Below are 15,533 nucleotides of genomic sequence, written 5' to 3'. Positions count from 1 at the left end.
CGCCAGTGAGTCTGGGGTAGACAGGCTGTGTGGGAGGGGGAGTAGGCAACACAAGTCGCACTCTGCCCTGATAGGCTGCGGGGTTATCCTGCCAGGATAACCACCCCGCTGTGTGAGTGACAGCTAGGCTGTATGAATGGGTTTTGTTCTGCATAAAAGCAGGGATCTGAGAACTGGAGGACAAGACGTCGCCACTGGTCCTAAGAAATCCAAAGAGGAGAGAAGCCGAAGACATCTGCAACGACTGAGCCACCAACGACTTCAGATCCTCACCACTTTTCTCCAACGAAAAGAGAAGATCTTCACCTGCAAGAGCCTCCTTCCCTTGAGCTGGAGGGGCCAACCAGTTCGCCAATCGCCTTCCAGGACCTGCCTTGGTCGAATTGCCAGTGCCAAGCACTAGGATACAGGATAGCCAGGCACCCGTCCACCACGACCGCGATTTAAAGGAGCGTACCTTTTATTCTGTTTTGGCATCACCGCGGCTGGCTCCTTCCCTGGGCAGTGCAGTGACTCGAACCTTCCTCCACGACGAGAGCCTCTCTTCCTCTGCTGGATCTCCTGAACTGCAGGAACTGCCAGGAACTACCGCCACCGCCAGAGCCTCTTCCACTTTTAAGGTACATTTTTCCACCAGGCCTACCGTTCCGTTGGGTGCCGCTAAAGCTGTTTTAAATCCTTTCCTTACCTTCTGGGCTGGCCGCCCCTATCATCTAACATTGTCTTTTTAACTTCTGCACCCTCCTTCTCAACCGTTAAACAAAGACTTGACTGCAGCTACGAGAATCGTTTGATCCTGGGCAATTTGCCTTGTACCACTGACTCTGGCTAATTCTGTTACAACTGCCTTCTCTAGATTGCTTTTCATCAAGAACTGTGTTGGTGCACCCAAACTCTTATAACCACCTTTCCTTCCCCTTTATATATTGTTGAAGTGCCATTGTGCTCGGTTTTCACCTAGGTATTGCTTATGCTAAAGTATTACATTGCCTAACTTGTTCACAATCTGAGGAGGAAGTGTTGCTGGTGTGTTTAGGAGTCTAACCCTGTATAACTTGATGTTTCCCTCCCTCTGAAGAAATTGTTAGAGTGCCATTTCTGCTTGGTTTACATTGTGCCATTTTGCTCAGTTTTCAGTCTTGCTCAAACTTGTCTACAATTTAATTAGGGAGTTGTGTATACTTTTCTTGACTGTTCTAACTTGCTTTAATGATAGTGACTTGTGTGTTGAACTAGAAGTGTGTAAAATAAATATATATATTCTTTTTAATACAAACCTTTGGTCAGTGTTTCCTTGTACCATAGTATTGTAGTCCTATTGTGTAAACCCTGAATACTGTTCATCTCCCTCTTGAGATAAGTCTAACTGCTTAGCCACAGCTACCAACTAAATCTGTGTGGTACAGACTGATACCAAAGGGGATTTATTGCATATACCTGTAGTCCTAATCTTCTATAGTGCTCCCTAAGGGAACTGCATAGGATTATGCCTAACACTAGTGTACAGCGGTGAGGATACATTATTGAGTTTACATTTTAGAGTGCTGCTAGCACCTTGGTTCAACTGACCACAAGGCTTAACAATCACTAAAAGTGTATTTTAAAAATCAAGTCAAATATGGAAAGCTATAGCCAGGAAACCCTCCTTGTAAATACTGCTGATTATTTAAGGGGTCTGTGTAGACAGAAAAGTCTTCCTGTCAAAGGCAAGAAATCAGAGTTGATAGAAAGATTGTTAGAGAAACAAAGTCTGGAGAGTGGGGCTGTAGCGCCTGCCCCTCCAGCAAATGTAGCAAACCTTGAGGATGATAATATTGAAGATGTTATTGTTGAGACAGATGAGGAAGAGGGGGCTGACAATGTAGCCCCCACTGGCCCTCTACCTGCTCAAAGGCCACAAGCCTTGGCTACTGGACCTTTGTAAGGTCCCACATTAGGTCCTGAGTTTATCTCACTAGAACAAAATGATGCTTGAACTTGAATTCAAAAGAATTAGTGCCCAAACTGAACAGAAACACCAAGAACTAAGGCTCAGAGAAATGGAGCTCTATCATGAGTTAGAGATGAAGAAATTTTCTGTGGAAAATTCTTCTCTCCCGGATCCTTTAGGTCTTCCAGTCCAAAGAGACCCCAGATGCCTAAAGATATTGTGGGTATGTATGAACCTAAGTTGGATGTGTTGGCTATGTTTGAATACAATCATGGGCTCCAGGAAATATCAGGGATCAGTTGCTTCCCTGGTTATTGTCTAGACTCCCCCCTGTTGCATCTGATGTGGTAATGGAGTTGGGGGAGGTGGATAGGATGGATTATGAATGTGTGAAGCTAGCTTTAATTGCTAGAATTGGGAAGACCCCTTCCCAGTACCTTAAGAGGTTTAGGACCCTCAAAAAGCATGATGGTACCCATTGGGCTACCTGGGTGAGTGAGTGTTTGAAAAGCTTAGAGGGGTGGATTAAGGGTTATAGAGTGAACACTTATGAAGGAATGAAAAATCTTGTCATGTTGTAGTCTATCTATGATGTCTGCTCTCCTGAGCTCAGACAGCACTTGGCTGACTCAAAGGAAATAGACACCAAGAAACTAGCTAAGGCTGCTGACTTGTGGGTTGCCAACCGGGCTACTCAAAAGGATTCTGGGGTCACTCAGAAAAGGGATGAGGGAAAACAGCCTAAGAAAGACAACAAAGAGAATTCAAATAATTCCAATTCCAAAGAGGGCCACAAACAAAACTCTAAGGGTAAGCCACAAGGGAAACCGAATCAGGCTAGTGTACCTTCTGGTACCAGACCAGAAGGAGGTCAGAACAGGCCACCATTCATAAAGACATTTGGGAAATGTTATGTTTGTGGTTCAACTGACCATGTGAAAGGGGATCCCAGATGTAAGGGTAAACCTTCAGGTGTCCACACTGTCACCTTAGCCTTCGCTCCTAAGGAGGAAGTACCAATGGCCAGTGGAAACTTTCAACTACTAGCTGAAGACCCCATCCAAGTCTCAGCTAGTGTATCTTTAGTATCCTTGGGGTTGTGGGAACATCAGAATTTAGATGTCTATAATTCTATCCCAAATAATACTAAAGAGTATAATAAGGACAGTGTCCTTGTGAATGGTCAGGGGACCCCTGCCATTAGAGATACTGGAGCCAGCATAGCTGTGGTGGCTGAATCTTTTTTCAAGGTGGAGGATGTTGCTAAGGCACCCAAACGCCTCACCAAGTTAGCTGGAGGGCCTGCGCAGATGCTTCCCCAGTTACCAGCTCACATCCAGTGCAATGACATGACTGTGAGGATACCTGTTAGTGTGCAATCTGAAGTACCTGGAAGGGTTCTGTTAGGAAATGACCTAAAAGATCTTGGAGTAGTGTCAAGTACTCCCAGACCTCCCAGCAAAAGACTGCAGGAGCTCACCAGACCTGCAAGGGAGAGGACCTTGAGGGGCTATCTTGGGGAGATGATAGAAAAATAAATCACTCCTACTCCACTGGAGTTACTAACTGCAATTTCTGAGCAACCAGAAGCAAAGGGGAAACCCAAGACTTCTAAGAAGAAACCAGCAGGAAACACTCCTGTGCTTCCAAAAAGGACATCCCCTAGGTTGTCCAAAGTCACACCTGTGACTCCTCCTCCAGCTGAGGCTGAGGGTGATGTACAAACCTGTGTGGTTGAACTAGAAACTGAGGATTCAGATCTAGTAGAAGGCCGGGAACCTATTGTAGATCTGGACCCTTTGGACCATCCTGAGCTGCAGTCTTTACTGGCAGAAGATGGACCCAACAGGGCAGACTTCAATAGGGGGCAAAGAGAATGTCCAACTCTGGAAGGTCTTCGCCACCAGGCAGCTTCTCAGCTTGAAGGGCAAGAGCCTGGGAAGTATAGGTTGCATTGCAAAGATGGCCTCTTCTACAGTGAATGTCACGCTCACCTGATTCCCACGGAGGCGCAGGTCTGGCTTCGAGTGCTGATGCTTCTTCAGTGGTGAAGCGCAGGACTCTGAAGATGGACTGGAAGGGCCCCTCTACTCTGGTCTTTTCTGGCTTGCAGGAATATTCCCCTGTGCGTGAAAAGGGAGTATTACCTACTGATGGAATAATGCTCAAACCTCCCACTCCCTTCCAGCACTCCACAATACCCTTCCACGATTCCCCGTGAAGTCTCACCTTAGGGTCTGGAAGGATGAGTTCTCCATCCTGCTTCTGATGCAGGGGCGCGTTGAAACCCAGTTACTTCACTGGATTGAGGTTTGATGGGAGTTCAAAATAAGCTTGACTATTCAGGTGAGGCGCTGTAAGAGTTCTGTAGCAAGTTCAAAAGTTCAAGGTTAATAATAATGTTCGTTGTCTAATTGCAGCAAGCGCTAATGCTTATGTCTTTTTCCCCTTAGGGGCCGGGGTTCGGAATGCCGGAGATATGGCGCCGACCCGACGAGAAACGTGCAGTTCCAGTAAATGACAGGTAAGTTCTGGATGAGCGTTCAGGTAATGTCTTTGCATTCGCTCATTCAATGTCCTTGTCTTTTTTCCCCATAGGGGCCGGGGTCCGGAATGCCAGGAAGCGGCAGGACCCGAAATGAAATGGGAATGACTCAACAGGTAAGTCTTAGAAGGAAACTGAGCTTTTCCTATTCCCTTCCTTCTCTCACCTTGTGTTTTCTTGTCTTTTCTCTCTAGGCTCTGGGAAGTGGGTGCAGGTCCGGATGATCGCTGCTGAAGATGGAGGCGCCCAGGAAAGGTGAGTGAAATGCAGCGCTGCAGCGATCGAAGCGAAATGCTTTTAAAATGATGTCTTCCCTTTCAGGATCGTCGGTGTGATGTCTCCGTGATGCAGCTTTAGCCGGTAAGATCTTCTTTCTCTTTCCAATTCTCTCTTATCTCCCTTTGCAGGCGACCCAGGATGCTGACAGGTGTGGCTGAGGTCCAGATGCAGGAGCTGACACGGTGAGCGTCCAGCTGCGAGGAGCAGAACAACGCGAAGCGTGAGTTGCTGATCGGGCGTGGTTTAAATAGCTTTGGAAGAAGTTCCAGGTATGTATCCTTCCACCGATCAGGTATGTATCCTTCCCCGACCACACCCAGGTGGAAAGTAGTCCCACAGGTAAAGTAGTTCCATTCAGGCCTCAAGAGGGCCTGGATGTAGCAGCATGGTCTGCATCAGGTAAGTGCACATTAAAACACTTGAACACATGTCTAGCTTTATGAGCCTGGCGCCTAAGGCACCTGGACAGGGGTCTAACATGAGCTTGGCGCCTAAGGCGCCAGGACTGTGTCCAAAGGGCCCCAGCTTGGGCCCGCTGGCACTTCCGTGGGGGGAATGATGCCTGCCTCTGGGGTTGCTGGGTTGGACCTGGCATCATGACAGTACCCCCCTCAAGGCCCCTCCCAAGGTTGTTCCCTCCAGGGGTTTTGGCTTGTTCGGAAATCTCCGGTGGAACCTTTGTATTAATCGAGGTGCGTGAACATGGTTACTAGGCTCCCACAATCTCTCCTGAGGCCATATCCCTTCCAGTCAACAAGATAGAAGAGTTTTGACTTTAACACCTTGGAGTCTAAAATGTCTTTAACTTCGAATTCTAATTCCCCTTCAATTTGAACTGGTCTGGAGGCTTGGACAGTCGGCTCCCTGGTTGTACTGGCTTCAAAAGTGATGCATGAAAAACTGGATGAATACGAATGTTAGATGGTAAATCCAGTTTAAAGGCCACGGGATTGATTATAGCCTTGATGGGATAAGGTCCTATGAATCTGGGATTGAAGGTTCGCGGGCCCTTGCGGGGTAAATGTTTTGTTGCTAGCCATACCTGGTCTCCTACTTGGTAAGGAGGAGTTTTACTTCGGTGCAAATCAGCGTTTTCTTTATACTTTTTCTTGGCTTGCTGTAAATGAGTTGCAGCTTCTTTGAAGGCTCGGGTTATTGTGGAATGCAGATGATTTACTGCGGGCATTTCCAGGGTCAGAGGTGGGTCTAGGTCAGAGGTCCGAGGATGGTGACCATACAAAGTATAAAAAGGAGTTTGTCCGGTTCCAGAATGCACTGAATTGTTGTATGCATATTCTGCGATCCAAAGGATGTCTTTCCAATTTGACTCGGATTAGTGTAACATGCACCGAAGATATTGCTCGAGAGTCTGATTGGTTCTCTCGGTTTGTCCGTCGGTCTGGGGGTGGTGGCTGGTGGATAACCGCACATCTATTTGTGCTAGTTGGCAACACTTCTTCCAAAAATGGGAGATAAATTGACTTCCACGATCCGAGACTAATATGGAAGGGAAACCATGTATGCAAACTATATTCTCCAGAAATTCCTTAGCCAAGGTGGAAGCTGAAGGCAAGCCTTTTAAAGGGATAAAGTGGGCCATTTTGGAGAATAGATCCACAATTACAAGGATAGTGTTGTAACCAGCACAAGGAGGCAGGTCAGTTATAAAGTCCATTGACAAGGTGTGCCATGGTGCCGGTGGAATATCCAAGGGTTGAAGTAGGCCGGCTGGCCTTTTCTTTTGACCCTTGTTTTGGGCGCAAATTCCACAAGACAATACAAAAGACTGTATGTCTTTTCTCCAAGAAGGCCACCAGAAGTGGCGTTTGATTTTTTCCTCCGTTTTAGCGATACCAGGGTGTCCTTCCATTAATGATTCATGATGATGGGCAATAACAAGTTCTTGCAATTCTTTACTTGGAAGAAACAACCGCTCCTGGAAGTAGGGTAAATCATCCTTAACGGTGTAATGAGGACCCTTTTGACTCCATTCCAGTAAGGCTGAAGAGTCTAGAAGTTGTTTTACTTGCGTTTGGATGTCCTCAATAGTTTGCAATGAAGTTAGGCCTAAGATTCTTTGTTCAGGTATGATTGGCACAGGTTCTAAACTCGAATTGGGTTCTTCCATGCCAATCCGGGATAAGGCGTCCGCTTTACCATTCTTGCAGCCAGGGCGATAGGTAATTACAAAATCAAATTCCGCAAAGAATAGAGCCCATCGGAGTTGTCGTGTAGATTGAGCTTTGGCCGTCTTTAAATACTGTAAATTTCTGTGGTCCGTAATTACGGTGATGGTGTGTCTTGCCCCGAGAAGGTAGTGACGCCAAGCCTTGAAAGCAGATTTAATAGCCAGTAACTCTTTGTCGGTAATTGTGTAGTTAATTTCAGGAGGAGAAAATTTCCTGGACCAAAAGGCCACAGGGTGTAGTTGGTTAGTTTCTGGGTCTGTTTGCGACAGGACAGCTCCCATGGCCGAACTGGATGCGTCGGTTTCCACAATGTAAGGGAGATCTGGGTGCGGGTGCTTCAATACAGGTGCAGAGGTGAATTTGGTTTTCAGGTCCTGAAAGGCTTGTTCGGCCTCAAGAGACTATTCAAAGCGTTTGTTTTTCTTTAGGAGAGCTGTGATGGGTTGGACTGTTCGGGAAAATTCCGGGATGAATCTTCGATAGAAATTGGCAAAGCCGAGCATGCTCTGAACTCCCTTCACCGAGCTAGGAGATGGCCATTTGAGGATGGCGTCCACCTTTCGCTAGTCCATTCGGACTCCTTGAGGTGTCAGGATGAATCCGAGAAACTCAACTTCTGTGGTATGAAAAACACATTTTTCGAGCTTTGCAAATAGTCTGTGCTGGCGCAATTTCTCAAGAACTGCCCTAACATGTTTTCTGTGATCGGATTCTGAAGAAGAGTACACCAGGATGTCGCCAATATAAACAATGACACAGACATCGATAAGTTCCCAAAGAACATCATTCATAAAGTACTGAAAGGCGGCAGGTGCATTGCACAAACCGAAGGGCATCACCTGATATTCGAAGAGCCCAAATTTGGTGCGGAATGCAGTCTTCCATTCGTCGCCTTCTTTTATACGCACCAGGTGATAAGATCCTCGGAGATTTAACTTGGTGTACACACAAGCGTCTTTCACCTGGTCGATAAGCTCAGGTATCAGGGGCAGAGGATAACGATTCTTAATCGTTATTTGATTTAGGGCGCGATAGTCTATACATGTTCTAAGGTCGCCCTCTTTTTTCGGCACGAAGAACAGAGCTGAGGAGACAGGAGACTTGGACGGGCAAATAAAACCATTGGCTAGGTACTGATCTGAATACTGACGCAGATGCAGGTTCTCAGGTTCCGTAAGAGCATAAATCCTACTACAAGGTAGTTGAGCATTGGGTACCAGATCGATTTGGCAATCATAAGACCGATGGGGAGGTAACGTGTTAGCCTGTTCCTTCTGAAAAACGTCTTGGAATTCTTGGTATTCTGACGGTAGCTGTACAGGGGTGGAATTTGCTGAGGCTAGACCCATAACTGGATTTCTTGGATAACAAGTTGGTTCACAATCAGGAAAACTTATTTTCTTTGCTCGCCAGTCAATTCTGGGATTATGTGTTTCTAACCAAGGAATTCCAAGGATTACTTGAAATTGTGGGGCCTTGATCACATCAAACACGATTGCTTCCCGATGTCCATCCTGACCCACCAGTGTCACTTCAACAGTGGAATGCGTTACAGGCCCTGAGGCTATTTCGGTTCCATCTACTGTAGTAATGACATCTTGGGTTACTTTTGGGCGGAGAGGGAGCTTAATCCTAGAAGCCAATTCACGGTCTATGTAATTTCCAATAGCTCCACTGTCGATGTACGCTTTTATAGCATGCAACTGCTGAGGCTGTTTTGGGTCCACGAGCACCATTGGCATGACAAAATGCGAGGTCAAAGAGTTTGTTTTCAAGCTCGGCAAGCGGACCCCTACGCTTGTCGGGCTAGGTCGTTTCCCGAATCAGGTGTCAATAAATCGTTATCAGTGGCTCCAACCACCTTCTTAGGTGGTTTAACCGGACAATTTCGAAGAAAGTGACCGGAAGTCCCGCAATACAGACAAAGTTGCATTTGCCGCCTTCTCTCTCATTCCTTCTGCGTTAATGGTCCTTTAACACCGCCGATTTGCATAGGTTCGGATACGTTGGGACTCTTGGAGTTAGCGTGGGTTTTGATCGGTACTCGGGTTTCGTACTTGAACCGATCTGCTTTTCTATTTTGAAGTCTGTGATCAAGTTGAACCACCAGGTCTATGTAGTCTGCGCAGACCTGGGGTAGATTTACAATCTGAGCTAGAACATCCTTAAGCTCTCCGCGCAGGCCTCGATGAAACAATGTGATCCTTTTGTTTTCTGGCCATCCAGTTTCCACAACCAGTCTATTAAAGGTGGCAACGTAGGACAGGAGAACCTGATTACCTTGTCGTAAGGATAGCAGTTCGTTATCAAGGGCCTGTCCGTGAGAGTGTCGAGCAAACAATCTTTCCATGCTGGGCTGGAAGCCCTGAAAATTCTGGAGAATGGGATCATCCTGATTTACCAATGGAACAGACCAATCGGCAGCACTGCCACTGAGGTAAGATAGTATAAAGGCTACCTTGGTCTGGTCGTTAGGGAAGGCCCCAGGTCTGCATAGAAAGTGTAAACGACATTGGTTCATAAAGACGGCATATTTCTTGGGATCCCCCGCAAAACGTTCAGGCGGGGCCAAAGGCATGTGTCCAGGTAGATTGATTTGTACCGGGTTATTCAAACCCATTGATGTGGAAGTACCTCCGGAATTAGGTAAAGGAGTGTGCCCTGCCTGGGCCTGCAATAACCTTTTGGCCAGGTCATCTGTTCTTTCCTTGGATAGGATCAGTTCTCTTTTGAGAGCGTTAGTCTCCTGGCGGGCTGAGTGCACTTCTGCCTGTAATTCCCCCAAAAGCTGGGCCAGCTGATCTGTCTCGGAAGTCTCCATAGCGCCCGGGTGGGAAATTGTGGGTAGGCTTCGCGTTCTGTCACGCTCACCTGATTCCCACGGAGGCGCAGGTCTGGCTTCCAGTGCTGATGCTTCTTCAGTGGTGAAGCGCAGGACACTGAAGATGGACTGGAAGGGCCCCTCTACTCTGGTCTTTTCTGGCTCGCAGGAATATTCCCCTGTGCGTGAAAATTGAGTATTACCTACTGACGGGCTAATGCTCAAGCCTCCCACTCCCTTCCAACCCTCCACGATACCCTTCCTCGATTCCCCGTGAAGTCTCACCCTAGGGTCTGGAAGGATGAGTTCTCCATCCTGCTTCTGATGCAGGGGCGCGTTGAAACCCAGTTACTTCACTGGATTGAGGTTTGATGGGAGTTCAAAATAAGCTTGACTATTCAGGTAAGGCGCTGTAAGAGTTCTGTAGCAAGTTCAAAAGTTCAAGCTTAATAATAATGTTCATTGTCTTATTGCAGCAAGCGCTAATGCTTATGTCTTTTTCCCCTTAGTGGCCGGGGTTCGGAATGCCGGAGATATGGCGTCGACCCGAAGTGAAACGTGCAGTTCCAGTAACTGACAGGTAAGTTCTGGATGAGCGTTCGGGTAATGTCTTTGCATTCGCTCATTCAATGTCCTTGTCTTTTTTCCCCATAGGGGCCGGGGTCCGGAATGCCAGGAAGCGGCAGGACCCGAAATGAAATGGGAATGACCCAACAGGTAAGTCTTAGAAGGAAACTGAGCTTTTCCTATTCCCTTCCTTCTCTCACCTTGTGTTCTTGTCTTTTTCTCTCTAGGCTCTGGGAAGTGGCTGCGGATCCGGATGATCGCTGCTGAAGATGGAGGTGCCCAGGAAAGGTGAGTGAAATGCAGCGCTGCAGCGATCGAAGCGAAATGCTTTTAAAATGATGTCTTCCCTTTCAGGATTGTCGGAGTGATGTCTCTGTGATGCAGCTTTAGCAGGTAAGGTCTTCTTTCTCTCCAATTCTCTCTTAGCAGGTGACCCAGGATGCTGACAGGCGTGGCTGAAGTCCAGATGCAGGAGCTGACACGGTGAGCGTCCAGCTGCGAGGAGCAGAACAACGCGAAGCGTGAGTTGCTGATCGGGCATGGTTTAAATAGCTTTGGAAGAAGTTCCAGGTATGTATCCTTCCACCGATCAGGTATGTATCCTTCCCCGACCACACCCAGGTGGAAAGTAGTCCCACAGGTAAAGTAGTTCCATTCAGGCCTCAAGAGGGCCTGGATGTAGCAGCATGGTCTGCATCAGGTAAGTGCACATTAAAACACTTGAACACATGTCTAGCTTTATGAGCCTGGCGCCTAAGGCACCAGGACAGGGGTCTAACATGAGCTTGGCGCCTAAGGCGCCAGGACTGTGTCCAAAGGGCTCCAGCCTGGGCCCGCTGGCACTTCCGTGGGGGGAATGATGCCTGCCTCTGGGGTTGCTGGGTCGGACCTGGCTCCTTGGAGGTAGGCATCATGACAGTGAACTGACTGAGTGAACCCCTGGAGACTACAATAGACTTGTAGTGCTCCAAGAGAACAGACTCCAATTCTTGCAACTAGCCCATGAGATACCTTTGGCTGGTCACTTGAGTTTCAAGAACATCAAGGAAAGGCTCTCTCTCTACTTTTATTGGCCTAAAATGGGGGCTGAGGTAGATAAGTATTGTAAGAGTTGCCACACCTGCCACACTTCTGGTAAGAGTGGCTCCATGAATGTGGCACCTTTAGTGCCTCTACCTGTGGTGGGAGTACCATTTGAGAGGATGGGAATCGACATTGTCGGTCCTCTTGACCCTCCAACCTCTTCAGGAAACGGGTTTATACTTGTTGTAGTAGACCATGCTACTAGGTACCCTGAAGCTACTCCCATGAGGACTGTTACAGCCCAGGCTGTGGCTAAGGCCCTCCTTGGTATTTGTACCAGGGTTGGGTTTCCTACGGAGGTAATATCCGACAGGGGGTCACATTTTATGTCCACTACATGAAGGCCATGTGGAAAAACTGTGGAGTTACCCACAAGTTCTCTAACACATACCACCCTCAAAAAAATGGGTTGGTAGAAAGGTTCAACAGAACCATGAAGAGCATGATAGGAGCTTTAGAAGACCCCCTTAAGAGAAAGTGGGATCTCCTACTGCCATGCCTTCTCTTTGCATATAGAGAAGTCCCTGAGGAGGGAATGGGTGACAGTCCCTTCTCCAGTCAGAGGTCCACTGGCCCTGATTAAGGAGGGGTTGGAGAGTGCTCCTTCCCCAAGCCAGTCAGAGTGACTGATTATGTGATAGGACTCCGGAGGAAAATGTCACACATGATGGCTGAAGCAAGTGACAACTTGAAAGCAGGTCAGGCTCTGGTTAAGCATTGGCATGACCAGAAGGCCAACATGGTTGAGTTCGCTCAAGACCAGCTAGTTCTTGTTATGGTAGCAACAAGGCAGAGGGCCTTGCAGGACAAGTGGATAGGACCCTTCAAGATTGTGGGAAAACTTGGAGAGGTGAACTATCTGGTGGACTTAGGCAATCCTAAGGAGGCTCCCAGAGACTTTCACTCCAACCATTTGAAGGCTTACGTCTCAAGACCAGAAGTGGGAGCTTTGCTTATGGCTTCAGCTCAAGAGGAGGAGGAGAGTGAACCTCTGCCTGACCTTCTCAGAAGCAAACCTTTAGATGAGTACATAGAAGGAGTTAATCTCTCTTCTAATATGATTTCTGAATGACAGGAAGAGTGCAAAGTTTTGTTGAATCAATTTGCCCCCCTGTTTTCACTTTCACCAGGCTTGACCCCTTGGGGCCAGCATGATATCAACACTGGTGACTGTTTACCTGTCAAAATCAGGGGTTACAGAATGTCAGACAATGTAAGAACCCACATCAAAGGAGAGGTCAACAAGATGCTTGATCTCGGGGTAATAGAGCCCTCTACTAGTCCATGGTCTAGCCCAGTTGTGTTAGTACCAAAGGCAGGATCCAAGGAGTTGAGATTCTGTGTGGACTATACAGCTCTAAATGCAGTCACTAAGATGGATGCCCATCCTTTGCCAAGGACAGATGAGCTGGTGGATAGACTTGGTTCAGCCAAGTTCCTCAGCACATTTGACCTCACGTCAGGCTATTGGCAAATAGCCTTGACAGACCATGCCAAGGAGAAAACTGCATTCTCTACCCCAGCTGGCTTATACCAATTTAAGGTTATGCCTTTTGGATTAAAGAATGCACCTGCTACATTCCAAAGGATGGTTAATCAGGTTCTGAATGTGATGGAGGACTACTGCATGGCATACTTGGATGACATTGCAGTGTTCAGCCGTACTTGGAAAGAACATGTTGACCACCTAGGATATGTTTTGCAGGCTCTTGAGCAGGCCCAGCTGACCATAAAGGCAAGCAAATGTCAAATTGGTAAAAGTAAAGTGGTCTACCTTGGTCATGAGGTAGGAGGTGGTGAAATAAGGCCATTGCCCAGCAAGTTAGAAGCTGTGCAAAGTTGGACAACCCCTTCTACTCAAACCCAGGAATTTCACAGAGAACTATGGGACCATAGCTTCTCCACTGAATGTAATCCCCTCTCCAAAATTCCTTAAAAAGGTTAAATGGAATCAGGAGTGCAATCAGGCCTTTGAAAACCTGAAAAGAGGTCTTTGTCAAGTTCCAGTTCTAAGAGCTCCTGACTATCACCAACCCTGTATTGTGCAAACAGATGTTACCAATACAGGTATAGATGCAGTCCTTAGTCAACTGGATGAGAAAGGTAGGGAGCACCCCATTTGCTTCATCGGTAGGAAACTGAAGGAACCGGAAACAAGGTGGGCAACTATTGAGAGAGAGTGTTTTGCCATTGTGTGGTCTCTGAAGAAGTTTAGGCCATACTTGTATGGATCTACTTTTATTATTCAGACTGACCACCAACCCTTGAGATGGTTAATGCAAATGAAAGGGGAGAACCCAAAGCTATTAAGATGGTCAATCTGCCTCCAAGGGTTTGATTGTACCATTGAGCACAGGTCAGGATGTCACCACCAAAATGCTGATGGTCTCTCTAGGTTGTTTTTAACCAACTAGAGGTAAGAGACTCATCCAGGAGTGGATTAGATCCTCCAGTCCCTTAGTCTGGGGGGTGGGGGTCGAGTGTTAGGGAGAATTCTTTTTAAAGGCTAATTTCCCTTACCTATAGAGTCCCCCAGCAGCTTTGCTGGATTTCCAGGGTTGATGTTTTTCTCCTGCTAAGAGGGAGACTCTTTTTCCCACTCTTAGGCATATTTTTGATGTGTGTTTGAGGCTATTTTTGTGCTTATGGTCTAGGGGTTTTTTCTCACCCCCATAGTGATCATCTTCTTCATGTGTGTTACACAGCACCCTCAGTGTAGTAACACAGGGGTGTCATAGTAATCCCCAAACATAGACTCCATACTCCCCCATATTTGTGCAACTATGCCACAAGGGGATAAAGAGCATCTGAATGAGCGTTTCAAAGATGTGCTCGTTCAGAAGCCCGCTGTGCATTGGGTTTCTCCTCTTTGTGGCGCAAGTGAGGAGATGCGCAGAGTTGAGATGCACTACTGTCTCCCAGGGCATGCAAAGTTACCATTGACTTTGCAAGTCAATAGTTATGAATAAAACCAGTACACACAATCTTACCATGGAATTACTGGGAAGGGTTAATAGTTTTTCCCTGGTGTTCATTTTCGAGAGGGTACTGTCGAGTCCCTCCCTCCAAAGTTTCTGGCTGGTGGCAGTGGTTACTACCATTAATATTCAACCGCAAATATTTTCCTATGGGATTTTCCCATTGTTCAAGGCTACCACTTTTTATGATAGTCTTTAACATACTGCCGGATTATCTTTTTATTAACTTTACTCCGGTGTTTTCTTTTTTGCCAGATCTTTGATAATATTTCTTTCTCGTGTCTCACTCTATAATACAAACCTAGGTCGGGCCCCTTTGTTTGTCCTTTTGGCGGGCTTCTGGACAGAAGCCCATCTTAAGGCGCCAGGGAGTCTGGGTTAGACAGGATGTGTGGGAGGGGGAGTGGGCACTAAAGCAACCCAAGTCGCACTCTGCCCTGATAGGCTGCGGGGTTATCCTACCAGGATAACCACCCCGCTGTGTGAGTGACAGCTAGGCTGTATGAATGGGTTTTTTTCTGCATAAAAGCAGGGATCTGAGAACTGGAGAACAAGACATCGCCACTGGACCTAAGAAATCCGAAGAGGAGAGAAGCTGAAGACATCTGCAACGACCGAGCCACCGGCGAAGCCCTGCTGCAGATCCTCACCACTTTTTTCCAATGAAAAGAGAAGATCTTCACCTGCAAGAGCCTCCTTCCCTTGAGCTGGTGGGGCCAACCAGTTCGCCAATAACCTTCCAGGACCTGGCTTGGTCGAATTGCCAGTGCCAAGCACTAGGAGACCGGATAGCCACGCACCCGTCCACCACGGCCACGATTTAAAGGAGCTTACCTTTTATTCCGTTTTGTCATCACCGCGGCCGGCTTCTTCCCTGGGCAGTGCAGTGACTCGAACCTTCCTCCAGAACGAGAGCCTCTCTTCCTCTGCTGGATCTCCTGAACTGCAGGATCTGCCAGGAACTACTGCCACCGCCGGAGCCTCTTCCACTTTTAAGGTACATTGTTCCTCCAGGCCTCCCGTTTCGTTGGGTACCGCTAAAGGTGTTTTAAATCCTTTACTTACCTTCTGGGCTGGCTGCCCCTATCGTCTAACATTGTCTTTTTACCTTCTGCACCCTCCTTTTCAACCGTTAAACAAA

The 15,533-nt window shown here is 47.3% G+C and overlaps 1 protein-coding gene across 1 annotated transcript in view; it reads right to left on the bottom strand.

The window, feature by feature from the left end:
- Nucleotides 1–15,533, bottom strand: part of LOC138580066 (vitelline membrane outer layer protein 1 homolog) — a 283,370-nt gene that overhangs the window by 89,483 nt on the left and 178,354 nt on the right. The window lies entirely within an intron of this gene.

Source organism: Ambystoma mexicanum, chromosome 3p (assembly GCF_040938575.1).
Source record: "Ambystoma mexicanum isolate Mex_15411 chromosome 3p, UKY_AmexF1_1, whole genome shotgun sequence".
NCBI lineage: Eukaryota > Metazoa > Chordata > Amphibia > Caudata > Ambystomatidae > Ambystoma > Ambystoma mexicanum.
Note: the sequence above shows the minus strand (reverse complement) of the source record. Positions and strands in the feature narration are given on the sequence as shown.